The sequence below is a fragment of the Pipistrellus kuhlii genome, unplaced genomic scaffold, assembly GCF_014108245.1.
Source record: "Pipistrellus kuhlii isolate mPipKuh1 unplaced genomic scaffold, mPipKuh1.p scaffold_m20_p_15, whole genome shotgun sequence".
In the NCBI taxonomy this organism is placed as follows: domain Eukaryota; kingdom Metazoa; phylum Chordata; class Mammalia; order Chiroptera; family Vespertilionidae; genus Pipistrellus; species Pipistrellus kuhlii.
In genome coordinates this window covers 17,547,076-17,562,573 of record NW_023425460.1, presented here as the reverse complement: position 1 = coordinate 17,562,573, position 15,498 = coordinate 17,547,076, and the positions used below count along the sequence as shown (strand labels likewise).

The window sequence follows — 15,498 nt, the reverse complement described above, 5'->3', positions numbered from 1 at the left end:
GGCATTGGTCACTGTAAGATGGTGGAGTAGGTGAGTGGGGGTGCCAGACCAAGGTGGGGCACTGGTCGCTGTCATTGGGTTGAGCCTCTGTTGGTAACTGAAAATTCTTTGCTCCCACATCTCATGGTCCCTCCTGGCACTTGCACCTACTGCTAGTGCCAGCCCCACTCATACCCACTGCCACTTCCCGGTGCTGGTCCCATCACTCAGCAGGATTAGTGGGTGTGAGCAGCATCTGTTGGCCCTAGTCACCCCTCAGGGCTTGTCCAACTCCCCCTGCTCCAGCAATGGGTTGCAGCAGCTGCCGTTCACACCCACTAATGGTGCTGGCCCCACTCACACCTGCTGCTGGCACCAGCCCCAATTGCTTTGGGCCTTCAGTAGGTGCAAGCAAGGCCAGCACTGTCAGTGTGTAGGAGTGGCAGCAGTGGGAGTAGGGCTGCAGTCAGACAGGTGACCGAGAGCCACGATGGGGCGCAGAGGAGATCCACACCTGTGCCTCCCACAGGCTCGCAGCCCACAGTTCCTTTCAAGGTGCACGAATTTGTGCACTGGGCCCCGAGTAAATAAATAAAACAGCATAAATACAAGCACTATCAGGAACAGTTCTGCCTGGCTGGGAGAAAGTTGTAAGAAAAGCTAACTGAAATGCAAATTATTAAAGACAAGTGGACTAGGAAAGGCAGGTAAGGAGATGAGGGTAGGATATAGAAGATCCTGACACGTCAAGGGAGAGAATTTCACTTGACAAAGAGGAGCTGCTGACTATAAGGAGGGAATATGATGATCAGATACACCTTTGGGAAGCTGACTTGGTAGCTATAAAGAATATATTGCAAACGGGAGAAGCATGCATGAGCTGATGTGCAGAGCTCACTTAAAAAACAACACTCATGACCAGAAATGACAAGAGCCAAAGTGAGGCATAACAACACGAAAAGGAGAAGGAAGAAGGCAGACCAAGAGAAGATATAGAAGAAGAATTAATAGAATTTGGTTCCTGAGTGATTCAGTGGTCAACGATGACACCTGAGGTTTTGGCTTAAATGACTTGCCAAGTTGGAAGCAGAGGAGTTGGGATTTTTAAGTAAAGATGAGCTCACTTTTGCACTACATTGAGTCTAAGATTTTATTGGCAGTTTCAAGTTGACTTTTCCAGGAAGGAATTAGATGTATAGATACAAATTTCTACAATTTTTTTTTTGGTTCAATATACAGTGTGGAAACTATGACACACAAAGGTGGTGATTTAGCCAAAGGAGTGGATAAAATTACAGAATAAATAAGAATGGAAGAGATTCTCAAACACAATCCTTAGAAATATAAGATTTTTTGAGCCCTTCCCCCACCCATGGGAATGTAATATTTTAAAGTTGGCAGAGAAAGAGGATATTGAATAACAACATTCATTCTCCTTTGGTATAATTGATCAGAGCATGTCAATCATGATACCTTCATGTTCCTTGCTAGTCACTAGAATAGACATGGACCTAACCAAGGCCAAAGAGAAGCACAGTGGGAGAATTGTGGGAAATTCTTTATATGAGAAGAAAGAACATGACCTTGATAAAATTGCTGAAATAATGTATCAACCTGATCTAAAGTCTGTCCTACTTCTGGACTTCCCTTTGTGTGAGAAAATAACTTTAATGTGTGAGCCCCATGACTCAGGATTTCTATCACCTCCAGTAGAAAACACCCTGATTGATAAAAGGTATCCACACTGGGATGGAAGGAAATCATTAGAGTGGAAATGGAAAGAAGATGGTTATTACTGAAATCAAGAGAAAAAAACACTTCAATATAGAAAGACAAGCATAAGAGATATGGTTCAAGCTTACAACTATAGCTGTTGGCTATAATTGTGCTGGGAGGGCTCTGCCCTCTAGGCTGGGACTTGCACATGGCCATGAGAGGACTGTGCCCTATCAGTCCAAGGCTTGAACCTGTCCAAACACTTTACCTCTCTCTACAATAAAATAATGTGCTTCAGCCTTGGGTTCATACAAAAATGCAGAAAGCACTGTCCTAATCCCCCTGGACAGTCCGTTTTCTCCTGATAAACCTACTGCTAACCTGCCCTAGGCATGCAGTTTGAACAAAATGACTTTCTACCACTTGAAATGGTACATAATACCATTTTACAACCGGCATTTGCCATGGTAAAGCTACCACTGAACAGTTACCTTGTCAGTCTGCATTGAGGGAAGGTCCCACCTAACAGTCAAAGAGAAGGTTCCCTGCAGTCCAAGATCTGAAGTCTTTCACTTGACCTTTTAATCAATATGCTAACATGCCCTGTGGAGGCTTCAGCTGAAACAAATAAAGTTCATTCTATTTGTTTGCTAAAAAAAAAAAAAAAAAAAGAAAAGAAAAGAAAGAAATTGGGAGTCCATGACTCATGACAGTCAGTCTGAGGATCCTAATGCAGCACTTAATTGTTCACTGCGCACATAGGGCTCCAGCAAAAAGCAAAAGGCCAACAGTCTAATTCAAGACCAAAAACGACATGCTAGCTGCCTTTTTATTAAGTGCTGTGAAAAGCACTGGATGTAATTTTTAATAGTTAGATTTGAGAGAAAATTTCTATGATCTTACTGCAAATTCCAACAGAAGGGGTAGAGGGAGAAGAAAAAAAATAAATTTGCAATTACATAATTATAACATGAAGTGAGGCAAAGAGAGTTAAGAAACATCAAGCCTCAAGCAGAGAGGCAACCGTTAGTTATGAATTCTTTAGATGGCTCCCAGTGGCTTGTCTTTAATAATTAACTTGTCTTTGCAAATCCCTATTCCAAAAGGCTCTTAATAGGTGGTTTTATAAACTGATGTAATCTAAATGAAGGGCAGATCCATGGTATGTGCATGTTTCATTTTTATTTTTCTTCTTCTTTGATTTGCCTCATCCCATCCTCTATCCTCCTCAGTTCCCCTTCCACCTCCCGGATTTCACAACTGGCAAACTTGCCCACTCCTATTTGTATGTCAAGGTTCCGCATAGGGACTGGCACATACAGGAGCTCAATACTGAATGAACACATGCAAACAACAATCTTTGCTTCCCTTGATGAATGGTGTATTCTTCATGTAGGGACCAGTAGCAACACCAAGGTTCGATCTCAACCCCTTCTTGCTGTACTCTCTAGTCAACCATTGAGCCCAAGAGTTTCCCTGAGAAACTAATACCAAACATAGCATTGAGGACTGGGACATAAACATTGACTTCCAGCTCTTCATGTATGAAAACATATTCTAAGCAGACTCCATTACACACAAATGGCAGAATCACGAATTTGCTTGTTTTGAGCAATTTGATTACTACAAATTAACCAAACACAAGCTTGAAACAGCGTTTTTAAAATAAGCAAGGCTCTTTCCTCCATTAATTATTTCTTCATAATTAGGAACCTGCATAGTATTCCATCTCTAGGGAATGTGAGCTGCCTTTTTACCTGCTCACTTTTCTCCAAAATGACTTTAAGAAGGACATTTTACATGTAAACATTAGCTTTCCTTTTTATTATTATGGCTCAATTTATTCAACTTTAATTACTTTCAAAGGCAAGAGAGCCTTCCTTCCAAAACAAGAAACTCCCATTTGGTATTTACTTACACAATCTTGTGAGGCCAAAAACGTAATAAATCCAAGAAGACAGACATAAGGCATGGTAAGGTTAAACCAGTGGTCAGCAAACTCATTAGTCAACAGAGCCAAATATCAACAGTACAATGATTGAAATTTCTTTTGAAAGACAAAATTTTTAGACTTAAACTTCTAATGCCACTTCAAAATAGACTCGCCCAGGCCATGGTATTTTGTGGAAGAGCCACACTCAAGGGGCCAAAGAGCCGCATGTGGCTCAAGAGCCACAGTTTGCCAACCACAGGGTTAAACTGATGGGTTGAGGGGTACTTCAGAGGCAGGTGAAAGAATGGGAACCAATCTCCTATTTCTCACCCATTTGTATCACATCTTTGCCTCCTAATAATCTGCCAACATTAATTTTTTAAAATATTTTTATTGATTTCAGAGAGGAAGGGAGATGGGGAGAGAGCTAGAAACATCCATAATGAAAGAGAATCATTGATTGGCTCCCTCCTGCACTCTTCCCACTGGGGATTGAGTCTACAACCTGGGCATGTGCCCTGAATAGGAATCCAACCTGTGATCTCCTGGTTCCTAGGTTGACACTCAACCACTGAGCCATGCAGGTCAGGCCTGCCAACATTTAGGTAGACTACCACCCCCAATTCACCTCTCTCTGAGAAAGGACTTATTGCAGGAAGAATTTAGTTTTCTTTTAATACAACACGGGCTTCTGAGAAGGCTCCCTGGCTTGGGATTTGGGGTACAATATTAACTTACTCAGTTGATCAGCATGGCAGCCATAGATTTAAATCAGAGGCTAAGGTCCCTTCACAGCTTTAAACTAACTGCCCAGGCGATTCAGATGCACAGCAAAGTTGGAAGAGCACTGTCCTAAATAATAATACAAGGACTAACATGTGAAGTACAATAAACTCAGACAAAATATGGGTGATATTAACCAATAAAATTCCACCCCATGTATCTCAGATGACTGAACTTTCGGCATCTCTCAGGAAAAGAGAATACTTTTAGGTTTGTACCTGCAGTTGTGTCTTCTTCCCCTGGTGGGGAGAACATCCATTTCCCCATCAGACTCCTGACAATCCACCCACACCCCTACACCTCCAAAGTGCCTCTCCTCCTCCCCCTCCCCTTTCCTCCTCTGCTTCTTTCCCATTTCCATCTCTCTGCACCCAGACCTGTTTCTCCTTTCTTCTCCTTCAACTTCAGGGAGTATTTCGCCTTCCATGTGGGATTAGAGCAATTGTTCCTCACACATACTTGAGCTTGTGTAGCTCAGAGAATTCTATACAAATATAAACTCCCATTTAAAAGCACTGTTTCTCTGTGGTGTGCAGTTCTTTAAGTATGTTGAATCTGGGTATAATACTGCTTAAAAAAGAATTTCTTGGAATGAAATTGAAACTTTTAAGTTAGCTTCCGTTCACATTTAGCAGTAAGTTTTGCAATGTAGGCATTGACTCTTTTATTCAACATTCTACCCCATTCCATCATCTTTCACTGATTGACAGGTAGACTATCATTTAAAAAGCTAGTTGTCATTGTATGCCATCAAAATACTAAATTTCAGAATTGCCAATAAAATATATGTGTAAAAAGATCACTATGGCCAGGCTAAGGATAACGATATCAGAAGCTTCACGCTAACCCAATGAAAATGATTGATTTTAATGAACATACGCTTGTCATACCAAGTGATTAATTAGAACAACTCAGTCACGTTATCTTCTTAATCAGAGTGTGGTAAAGTGGCAGTTCTTTTAAGCACTGTTCATTTATTCACTTTGTTATAGTCAAAGTCCCAGTTACTTGTCATCCAGGATGTTGCAGGGGAGAAAAGATAGATTAAGTTATATTTCTGTCCTCACTAGGATCTAGCAGCCTAGATCTGTATACAAATTAGTCAGTATCCAGGTTACTTCATAATAGTCTCCCTCAAAAAGGTCATGAATAAAACCACACAAATCTTTTCTGGAAAAGAAATCTTATTTTTAGTATGCCATGCAACAAAAATTTAGATAGCTTCTATTCAGCTGCATTTGGTCACCTGTGAGTAGCAATTAATCCCCCATAAAGTATATGATTGGTAGTGAAGTATATGATTGGTAGTGCTAGGTATATATGCAACACATTTTCATAAACAGTCAAAAGGAAAAACAATGTTCAACCTTTTGGAAATTATACACAATTCGAGAGACATTATAAAATGCCAAAATCACGTAGTCAAATATCCAAAAAACATCAGTTTGCTTTGACCTTTTCTAGGCAGATTAAACTCTGAGAGACATGGAGAGAAAACACCACCTTTAGGGAGGTCGCTTGAAGCAAAATATTCCCATATCGCTGGTATATCCGTCCCTCACGCTCTCAGCCTGCAGTGTGCAGCCAAGGCCTACAGAGGGGTAGAGACCCTGAGAACATCAGAACATTTCCAAGGGACTAGTTCAAAGACAGCAAAAAGAGAGCTTGGCCAACCTCAGTGAATGTTTAAAGTTCATTTCAATTTACTGTCTTATCACAAGATATCTCAAACACGGGACATATAAGATTTGTATAATCAACAACCCTGTACCCGTTACCTAGCTTTACTGGTTATCAGCATAAGGACAAGCTTGTTGCAGCCAGACTGTTGTCAATCCCTCCCACTCACATAGCTACAATTTTCAAGAATTCAGAAACATTTTTTTGGAGACATTTATGCTGACTAAATGCCTTCAATTATAAAGTAGACAGCTATGATACTTATCAAAAACCAGAAAGTTTGGCAAAATTACCTGAGTTGCTGCTGCACTTCTATTTTTTGAGATAGAACATATTAGTTTCGGATATACAACACAATGATTTGTTATTTGTATAATATTGCTGCATATCTTATTGACCAGAAAAAGACAAAATATTAGTTTGTTTAATTACTAATAATAATATAGAACATTATGAGTAAGGTTGATGTGTGGTATGTGCATAGTAGTTTCTAGAAGAATGATCCAACCATTTCTGCCAACCTGTATGTCTCTTTAACTAGTTGTCACCACCAGAGTGGTTCATCTGGGTTTTGTGGACTACACTTTGGGAGGGGGTAACAAATTGAGCAGCTGCAATCATGAATTTCCAAAGTCAAATTAGTGTTTTGGTTTTTATTGGAGACAGTAAGCTAGACACGATGAAGAAACAAGAGTTTCTACCATTAGGAGAAATTGGGAATACTATATCTGAAACAGACAAAGAGCACAAAAAGCAACTGGGATAATGCTTTCAATACAGATTCCTGGGCCATGCCTTATACCCACCCAAACAGAATTTCTACGGGTGAAATCTAGGAGTCTGCATTTTATAACAAGTAGCTCAAGTGATTCCCAGCATTGTTTTAGAGCAGTGGTCGGCAAACCCATTAGTCAACAGAGCCAAATATCAACAGTACAACAATTGAAATTTCTTTTGAGAGCCAGATTTTTTAAACTTAAACTTCTTCTAATGCCACTTCTTCAAAATAGATTCGCCCAGGCTGTGGTATTTTGTGGAAGAGCCACACTCAAGGGACCAAAAAGCCGCATGTGGCTCGTGAGCCGCAGTTTGCTGAGAACTGTTCTACAGAGTTTTAACATCTTTCCTTGAAAGACTCAATTCTCACCATGAAATCTGTCATATATGTAGAGCAAAAAGCACTTCTCAACTAGATAGTTGATTATGGTAGCTTTATCCCTCAATTAAACATATATTACTAACTGAAAAGTACAACCTATCTTGGGAGATGCAAATAAGACATATAAGTATTCTGCTTTCCAGGATTGTACAGTTTCAATTATGCAACCATTATACATTATGTCATTAAAAAGTAGACAAAAAGGGTACCACTAAAAAATAAAGACTTCCAATAATATAGTAACTATATACAATGCCAGGTGGGGAGGGTTCGCTTCATATGTTATACGAATGTCTAACCACTATGCTGTATACTTGAAACTAATATAGTATCTAATGTCAACTATAACTGAAAAATAAAAGTTAAATAAAATTTAAAATAGTAAGAAGAGAGACTTTTATATTCAAAGGTATGCTTTACCAGGAGGAGTTCTCTGCAAGCCCAAATAATTTTAACGAGCCAAGAAAGAAGGGGGTGGAAGGACAAGGGGCTGAGAACAGACAGGAGTTGTGGGGAGAGGACAGAGTTAGATAATAGAGCTGAACACTCATTCTCATTTGCATCCTAGAAGCATGTAAACTATATAACGGGAACTCACTTTCTGTAATGGAGTACATTTTTTTTCATATTCCAAACCACAGTGCTACCAGAAGAGAAGATATTTCTTCATAAGCAGCAGCACTTAGAAGTGAATGCAGTCCTTGAAAGAGAACACGTTTTAAATGTCCTCTTACAGAATATCATAAAATGATATTGATGACAGAATATCATAAAATGCTTTATCTAGAAGTTTCTGCTAGAGAAAAAAGTCTTATCTCAAGTGACAAAGCTGTCTGAAGCCTCAAGGATGAGCTGACAGTAACCAAGGTACCAGAGCTGCAGGGACAGTTCAGGAAGTCACAGCCATAGTTGAAACTCGCAGAACACAAGATGCAAACACTACTGTTCATGCATGATAACACAGCACATTAGCAAACGGAAGCCCCTTGATTCATTATGGGTTCAAAATTAGAGAGTGCATAGAGATAACACTAGTAGATAACATAAGGCTCCAGAGCCATACCCTGGATATTCAATTTCTAGGAGTAAGACCTGGGGCTTAGTTTCTACATCTGTAAAATGGGGTAATAATGGCACAAACTACACAATTGTTATACAGATTTAAATACCTACATAAAACACTTGGCAAAATATTTGAAAAGTCTCTGGTTAACTGTTACAACTGCAACTTTAATGGTTCATCATATAGATTTTTTAGAAAAAAAGAAAAAGCAATTACATATGCATACTTAAATATGTAGCCTTATATATGTGACCTTACATATATTTGAAAATGTATAGTCATATTTAAGCATGAATATCAATAGTCAGCAAGCAGGTTGATTGTGCTTCTGTTGGCATGTTGGACTTAAAACTTTTAAAATTTAGTTTTATCATTAAAGAACTTTGGCATACAAAGAGCAGTTTTAAAAATGAAATAAACATCATTTATTACAGAGAATGCAATTTATAAATACATTTGCCTGCCATAAAAATCATTGCCCTTATGGAGTCATTATGAGGATTTATGTCATATTGAGGTTCATAATGAAGGGAACCACCATTAGTTAGCATCAACAATAAAACAGCAGAGATGATATTTACTGATCATCTCCTAAGTAACAGAACATGGCAACTCTATATGGTCAAGGTCCATTATCATTATTATCACCATTTTACAAAGGAGGAAACTGAGGCTTCTCAGAAAGTCAAGTAAACGTTCTAAGGTCACATGTGCAAGAGCAGTGATTTTAGTCCACCAACATTAATCTGGAGCTTTTTCTCTGGCTCACCCACTTATACTGCCTGAAATTCAAGACAGAATTATCAGCATCTTTACCCTAATCCACTGTTCCTTCCATGTGCCATGGAGCCTGACATCGGCATCATCAGTATAATTCAGTTTATTAGAAATGACAGTCAATCCCATGTGTCTCTCTTTCTCCTTGGAAATCCCTCCACTTCTACAAAGGGAATAGATCTTCACAAGCTGCTCCCCAAGTTCCCATAGCCCAGGCAATACCTCCACAGGAGGTGTCCATCCAAGGTCAGAACATTCCTCGGATGGTGCCCACTGGGACCATCATCACCATACTTGGAGGACTGTGAGTCTTGTATGTGGATCCTTCCCAGGTAATGTGATACATGAATTCCATTCTAATACACATTAGATGCATTAGATGGGATGTTGAATTAAGTCTCAAAATTCAGGGGGAAGAAAATGGATGTAGCAAGTTCTGTAAGGAAACCAAATATTTATCATCTTGCTTTTCTATGATTTATGTTATTCCCAAATGACATGTATTAGATGCTTATCCCAAACATGCAAACATGAGCTTTTAATATAATGATGAAGCCTAACCTTGATGGAAATCAAAGAACCAAATGGCAAATCTGGGTCACTACAAGCTCTTTATTCATAAAAATATCTGCTCATAACAAGACTGTGTGGGGGCAGCAGGTTCACTCTGGTTGGTCATTTACAGTTTATGACAGATATGGGAATAGCAGAGATCTCAAAGTATCTATTTTGCTTCTGGTATTTCATGAATTTATTAATTGATCTATCATGCATTCATTACATTCTAGAATTTAATTAGAATATGAAATAATGTACAGAAAAAGACTTTTTTTTTTTTTCTGGAAAGAAATACTTTTGAATACTACACTAAGAAGTCCATTTGAATAATAGAGTGAAAGGAAGATAGTTATTAAACAAATGTGATTGGGATACTGAGAGAATCTATTAAAGCCTCATCTGTGAAATACTCTTGTTGAAAATCTTAAAACTGGATATAATTAATCCTTTAGAGCAGACTTCTAGTTTACAGGAAGTAGGAGTGATGGAGGAACAAATTAAAGAACACCACTAGGAAGAAATTAAAAAATGCAGAATGTAGGCTAGTCTATAAGATACCTCACCAGGTTTTGTCAACAAGTCAATAGTTTAAAGTAATATTTAGGGAAAGGGAGGAGTCTAAATTGTTCTAAATTTTTAAAAACCTGTTTGGACCAGATTTAAACAAATAAGTTTAAATATTGGGAGTTTCAATATAAACTAGGTATTAGAGGATATGAAGCGATAATTAGGGAGCTTCTAAGTGTGATAATATTGTGGTTATATGAGAAAATGTCCCCTTTTTGGATCCCTGAATTTCCAGACAATTCTGAAGTGAGTAAGAAGTCTTAGAAAATAATCTTTCTTTTGATTTTATAAAGATGCTACAGGGTATTTTCCAATGACAATAAAAAAAAATATAAGCCTTAAGAGATCAAGCCACCTTCTGGTTCCCATAGTGAAAAGTGAATGTCAACGTATGGGGTAAGTTCAAACTTATCCTGCCAACCTTCAAAAACAACCTGCTTCTGCAGCCACTTGGAACACGTTTCTTCATCCTGTTAAGTAAGTACAAGCTACTCATTTTCATAGTCAACTCCAAGTCCCATTTCCTCTGAAGAGCACAGCAGAGCAGAAAAGGGACTGGGTGATTATTTTTCGTTTTCAAATGTGAAACAATAAAACTGATGAGAATGCTCACTGGCATAGGAAAATGTGCAAAAAAATTTGTATTTATTGCTTTTCCATATTGTGGCATTATTGTAATAATAAAGGAAGGCACTGCCCTGCTATCAAAGCCACCAGCATGATACAGCTCCTACAGGGAAAGCAGCTTGGTCACCATCAGCACCACGTAAAGGACTGTGCAAAATGACACACGACAAACTAAACCACCCCAGGAAATTCCAAAGTGGCTGGAGAGAGCTCACTGGGCATGAACAACTGGCTATTACTGAACTCCTGTTAAAGGGAAAGCTATTGCTGTGGCACTTAAGGTGATATAGTGTGAACCATGTACACCAAAGATAAACACAATTTACCGAGTATTTTCAGTTACCGTTAAGCTTCTCAAAGTGTTTGAAGAAACCCCTGATTTCCCCAAGATCAAAGGCTCTGGATTTCAACAGCTTGGTGATGCAGACACGACTTTTCTTTTATTCAGAACTGAAAACTCTTCAGACTTGAATGTCCCAGTGCAATCCGAGATACCAGTGTCTGATATGATGTTTACGGGCTCAAAGCATAATGCCGATTGAGATTTTTATTTCTGATTAATAAACTAATCATAAAACTTACAACATATAAGATTTGAGTCCAGAAGAATGTAATATGAAGGTTTCATAGGTCTGAGCTTCATGCCCAGTTCACTGAAGGGCCTCATTTTGAAAAAGTTCTATAATTATGTCTTTTATTAAAAAATAAAAAGATGTTTCCCAATAGCAGTAAAAGTAGTTATATTGCAAATAAATTAGTAAAGTAACATTCTATTTATAAATCATAGCTCCCCTCTTTGTGAATATGAAAGATAACACTTCATCAAGAAAAAAAAACCACTATCAGAAAATGGGATTTAGTCACATGTCTACCCAGCCTTTAGAAACTACATGTAAATGTATGCAATTTGGTGCTTTTAGAAGGAATTTGTTTTGTGATACAATAATCCTCTTCAAAGATTAACGTATCATAATATAACAATAGTTAAAAGAATCATTCCCAAATACACAGCATCAAAAAATAACCTCTTGGGAAAAATAAAATTAAAGTAGGTCAGCATGTGGGACGTTCTTAACATTGAGCCTCTCCAATAAAACTTGCAAAGATAAATGACAATATTTCTACTCATTTATCCCAGATGAAACAATGTTTTTCAATGAAAACAAGCAAAAACAAAAAACCCCAACAATTTATATTTCTAGTCTAATTTTTAGTCAGTGAAAAGTAACTCTTAACAAATAGTCAACTAGTAAACAGAACCCCAAATTTCAACAACAACAACAAAAGCAAAACTATCACTAGACTTTTAACTTCTAGAGAAATAACAACAATGGAAATACTTAAAGGATTCAGCTAAAACAATCCTAAAATATTAAAAAGCTCCTGAACACTTTAAAAAAATCTTTAATGGCACTGCATGTCTTTAATAGTGAATTGAATAGGGATTCACATTCCTATTTCACTTCCAATGCTTTTAGATTTCCTTCTAAATATAGATCTAATATTTGAACATCTACATAGTAAATACTAGTACACTCTTCAAATATTTAAAAAGGAAACTGCAATTACACTTCTTTGATTTAGAACTGTGAGTTCTAAAAAGGCCTAAGAATACTCTAGTCCTTAGGCAACTATTAATTCAGAATGTTTTACTCAGGATGGGAGTTTAACTCTTCTCTGTCAGCCTAGAGTTCTGTTCTCTGAGCTACAAGGACCACGTCATGATCATCACTATAGCACCACCACATCCTAACTTTCATACCAAACTGGCCAGATGTGAGATATAAAGCACTGACTTACAACACCAACAATGCCAAATGATTTCAGGCTTTTGTAAAAACTGTCCTCCAAAAAACATACCCAGCAGGACTGCAAAGCAAATCTCATTTTTCATTCATTTAGCTGTGCCAACGAGAGATGTTATATTAAACCAACAGAGCCATCTCTGCTGGAAGGCAAGAGCAGAAGTGGGGCTGCCCAGCCCGATATCATGAGGTATGGAAAAAATGAACACACTTACCATCGCTTAGAGCACACAGTACTCCAGCAGTATCCACAGTACCTGCATATCAGTCTTTTTCTAACTGCCTTCTTGAGTTTTAGTCCAGAAAATAGCAACACGAATAAGAGCCACCCAGGAAGCATAATGAACTCCGCCCAATGTCATGTTCACTTACCTGCAAAAGGAAAAGCAAAGATATAACACACTCTTTTCATGAGGGTACAATCATCTCTGCACATCTCTACTAATTAGCTTTGGCTTAAAGAGGATTATGTGATCATGGAAAACTGACAAATATAACCCTGTGGCCTCTCACAACACTGTTTAAGAACAAAAGTTCCTTTTTGCCATGGGTAAACTATGAATTCTTTAACAGGTACAAGTTAATTGGGTGCAGAAGTGAGGTATTTTCTTTATGAGTGGAAAAATAATTCCTGCACAGTATATTGAAGGGCAGAGGTAACAATAAAACAGGTGACAGAAATAGAAATCTCTTAACATCTTGAGGGTGATTCCCCAGAAAGTGCCTAATGATGGTCATTAGATCAGTTGCACCTCTTTCTTTATAGGATAAAATGTTGCTAGTTACTGCTGGGATCTTGCCAATGATCTCCTAGGCAACTGACAGCTATAGGAGCTATAAATAGAGCAGCAAACACCATCACTGTTTGCTACCCTGAAGTATTTTGCCCTTATATATTTCAGTGTGCACAGTCTTACACATTCTCAGAGGTATGTTTTAGCATGAACATTCCTCTTGTCTCAAAGCCTAAGAAATATCCAAATACTGATGCACCAGGTACATAACTAGCAAAAAAAAAAAGTAAACATTAAAAGAAACATTTCTATATCTGTATCTACCTACCTAAAACCATAATACCTATTTTTTTTTAGCTCTTCTCATGTGCCAAGTTCAAGAGCATTTGACATGTGCAAACTCATTTTGGTTTTTAAATTTAAAAATAGTTGATATATAGTATTATATTAGTTATATTAACTTCATATGTACAATATAGTCATTTTACATATTTATACCTTACCAAGTGGTCACCCCACTAATTCTAATCATCATCTGTCACTATGCAAACTTATCACAATATTATTGACTACATTCTTCTTCACCATTTCATCCATCCCCACATCCCCTCACCTCTGCAACCATTTCTTTCATCTCTTTTTCTGTTTATGAGTCTGTTTTTGTTTTTGTCATTTTGTTTTTTAAACAGCTCTTTGAGGCAACAACTAGTGCTATTCTCATCTTCTACAGATCAGGAAGAAACAGAAATTAAGAAACTCTCTCAAAACTACATGGCCAGGAGTTGTCAAAGCTAGGAAACACACACGCGCGCACGCACACACACACACACACACACGTACTCTTTTATTATTACCAACTTAGATTCCAGATATCTGAGTCAAAACATCAAGTTCACTCCCTCATGCATTTGTTTTGACATGTTACTGAAAGACTGAGGAAGTCTATAATTGTGCGCTTAAAAATATCAAAATGGCAATAATGTGGTTTTGCAGCTGTTTTACATTAAGACAGTGCATCATTACCTTAGAACAGTGGTCGGCAAACTCATTAGTCAACAGAGCCAAATATCAACAGTACAACAATTGAAATTTCTTTTGAGAGCCAAATTTTTTAAACTTAAACTTCTTCTAATGCCACTTCTTCAAAATAGACTAGCCCAGGCCCTGGTATTTTGTGAAGAGCCACACTCAAGGGGCCAAAGAGCCGCACATGGCTCATGAGCCACAGTTTGCCGACAGGCTCTAAGATAATGGTCTCATTAGTTTATGATAACGTTTTATTTTTAAATAGAAACCTTTTCTTTTTGACAAAACCCTAGCCTAGATAGATAGATAACATTACTTGGTGGGAATGGTCCTTTCCCCAGTGCCAAGTGGCATTTACAAGAATCAAATCTACCCATGAAAATTATTTGCTGCCATGAAGTTTAACACAAATAGGCAGGTTGGTAGACAGAAGATATTGATAATTAAATATAGGTTTCATATGTATCTCTACCTCAAGGCAAGTGGCTCTTGAATACACATAGTACTTTCCAGAGTGAATACTCTGAAGGGCAAAACATTCCTTCGTTCCAGGATTTGTGTTGTTTTTTCCCCTCCACTAATCACCTTCTCATTGAAGCCAATCGTAGAAAGGATCCGATTTAATTAATAGTCACGAATTACCTAACATGTGCCAAGTACAATGCTATGCATTTTCACATATGTTAGCTGAATTTACTTCAGTAAGAATCCTCTTTAAAAGATATGATTCCTGTTTTACAAATAAGGAAACAGAAATGAGCAGGCCCAAAGTCAACATGCCGAATCACTGGGATTCTGGCCCAGGTCTCCAAAACACCAGACATGTTTGGACCACCTGCTTCCATAGAACTGCATCACTGATCATCAACTCTTTATAAGGTGAATGTGAGATGCGGCGGAGTGGGAATATTTCTTCTTTAAGATGAAGAAAACATTCATTAGACTTAGTCATCTTCTTATGATTTATATTTTAGACTTCTGTCCAGCACATATTGCCTGTTCTGGATACAACCTGAACTCTGGAGGGCAATTAAAGCATGTATATTCTCTTACAAGCCAATTTCAGTTTAAAAGGAAATGATAAAAAATTG

At 37.9% G+C, this 15,498-nt stretch overlaps 1 protein-coding gene across 5 annotated transcripts in view; it reads right to left on the bottom strand.

Annotated features, from left to right (window-relative positions):
• ANK3 (ankyrin 3) overlaps positions 1-15,498 on the bottom strand; it is a 560,461-nt gene that overhangs the window by 375,985 nt on the left and 168,978 nt on the right. The window lies entirely within an intron of this gene.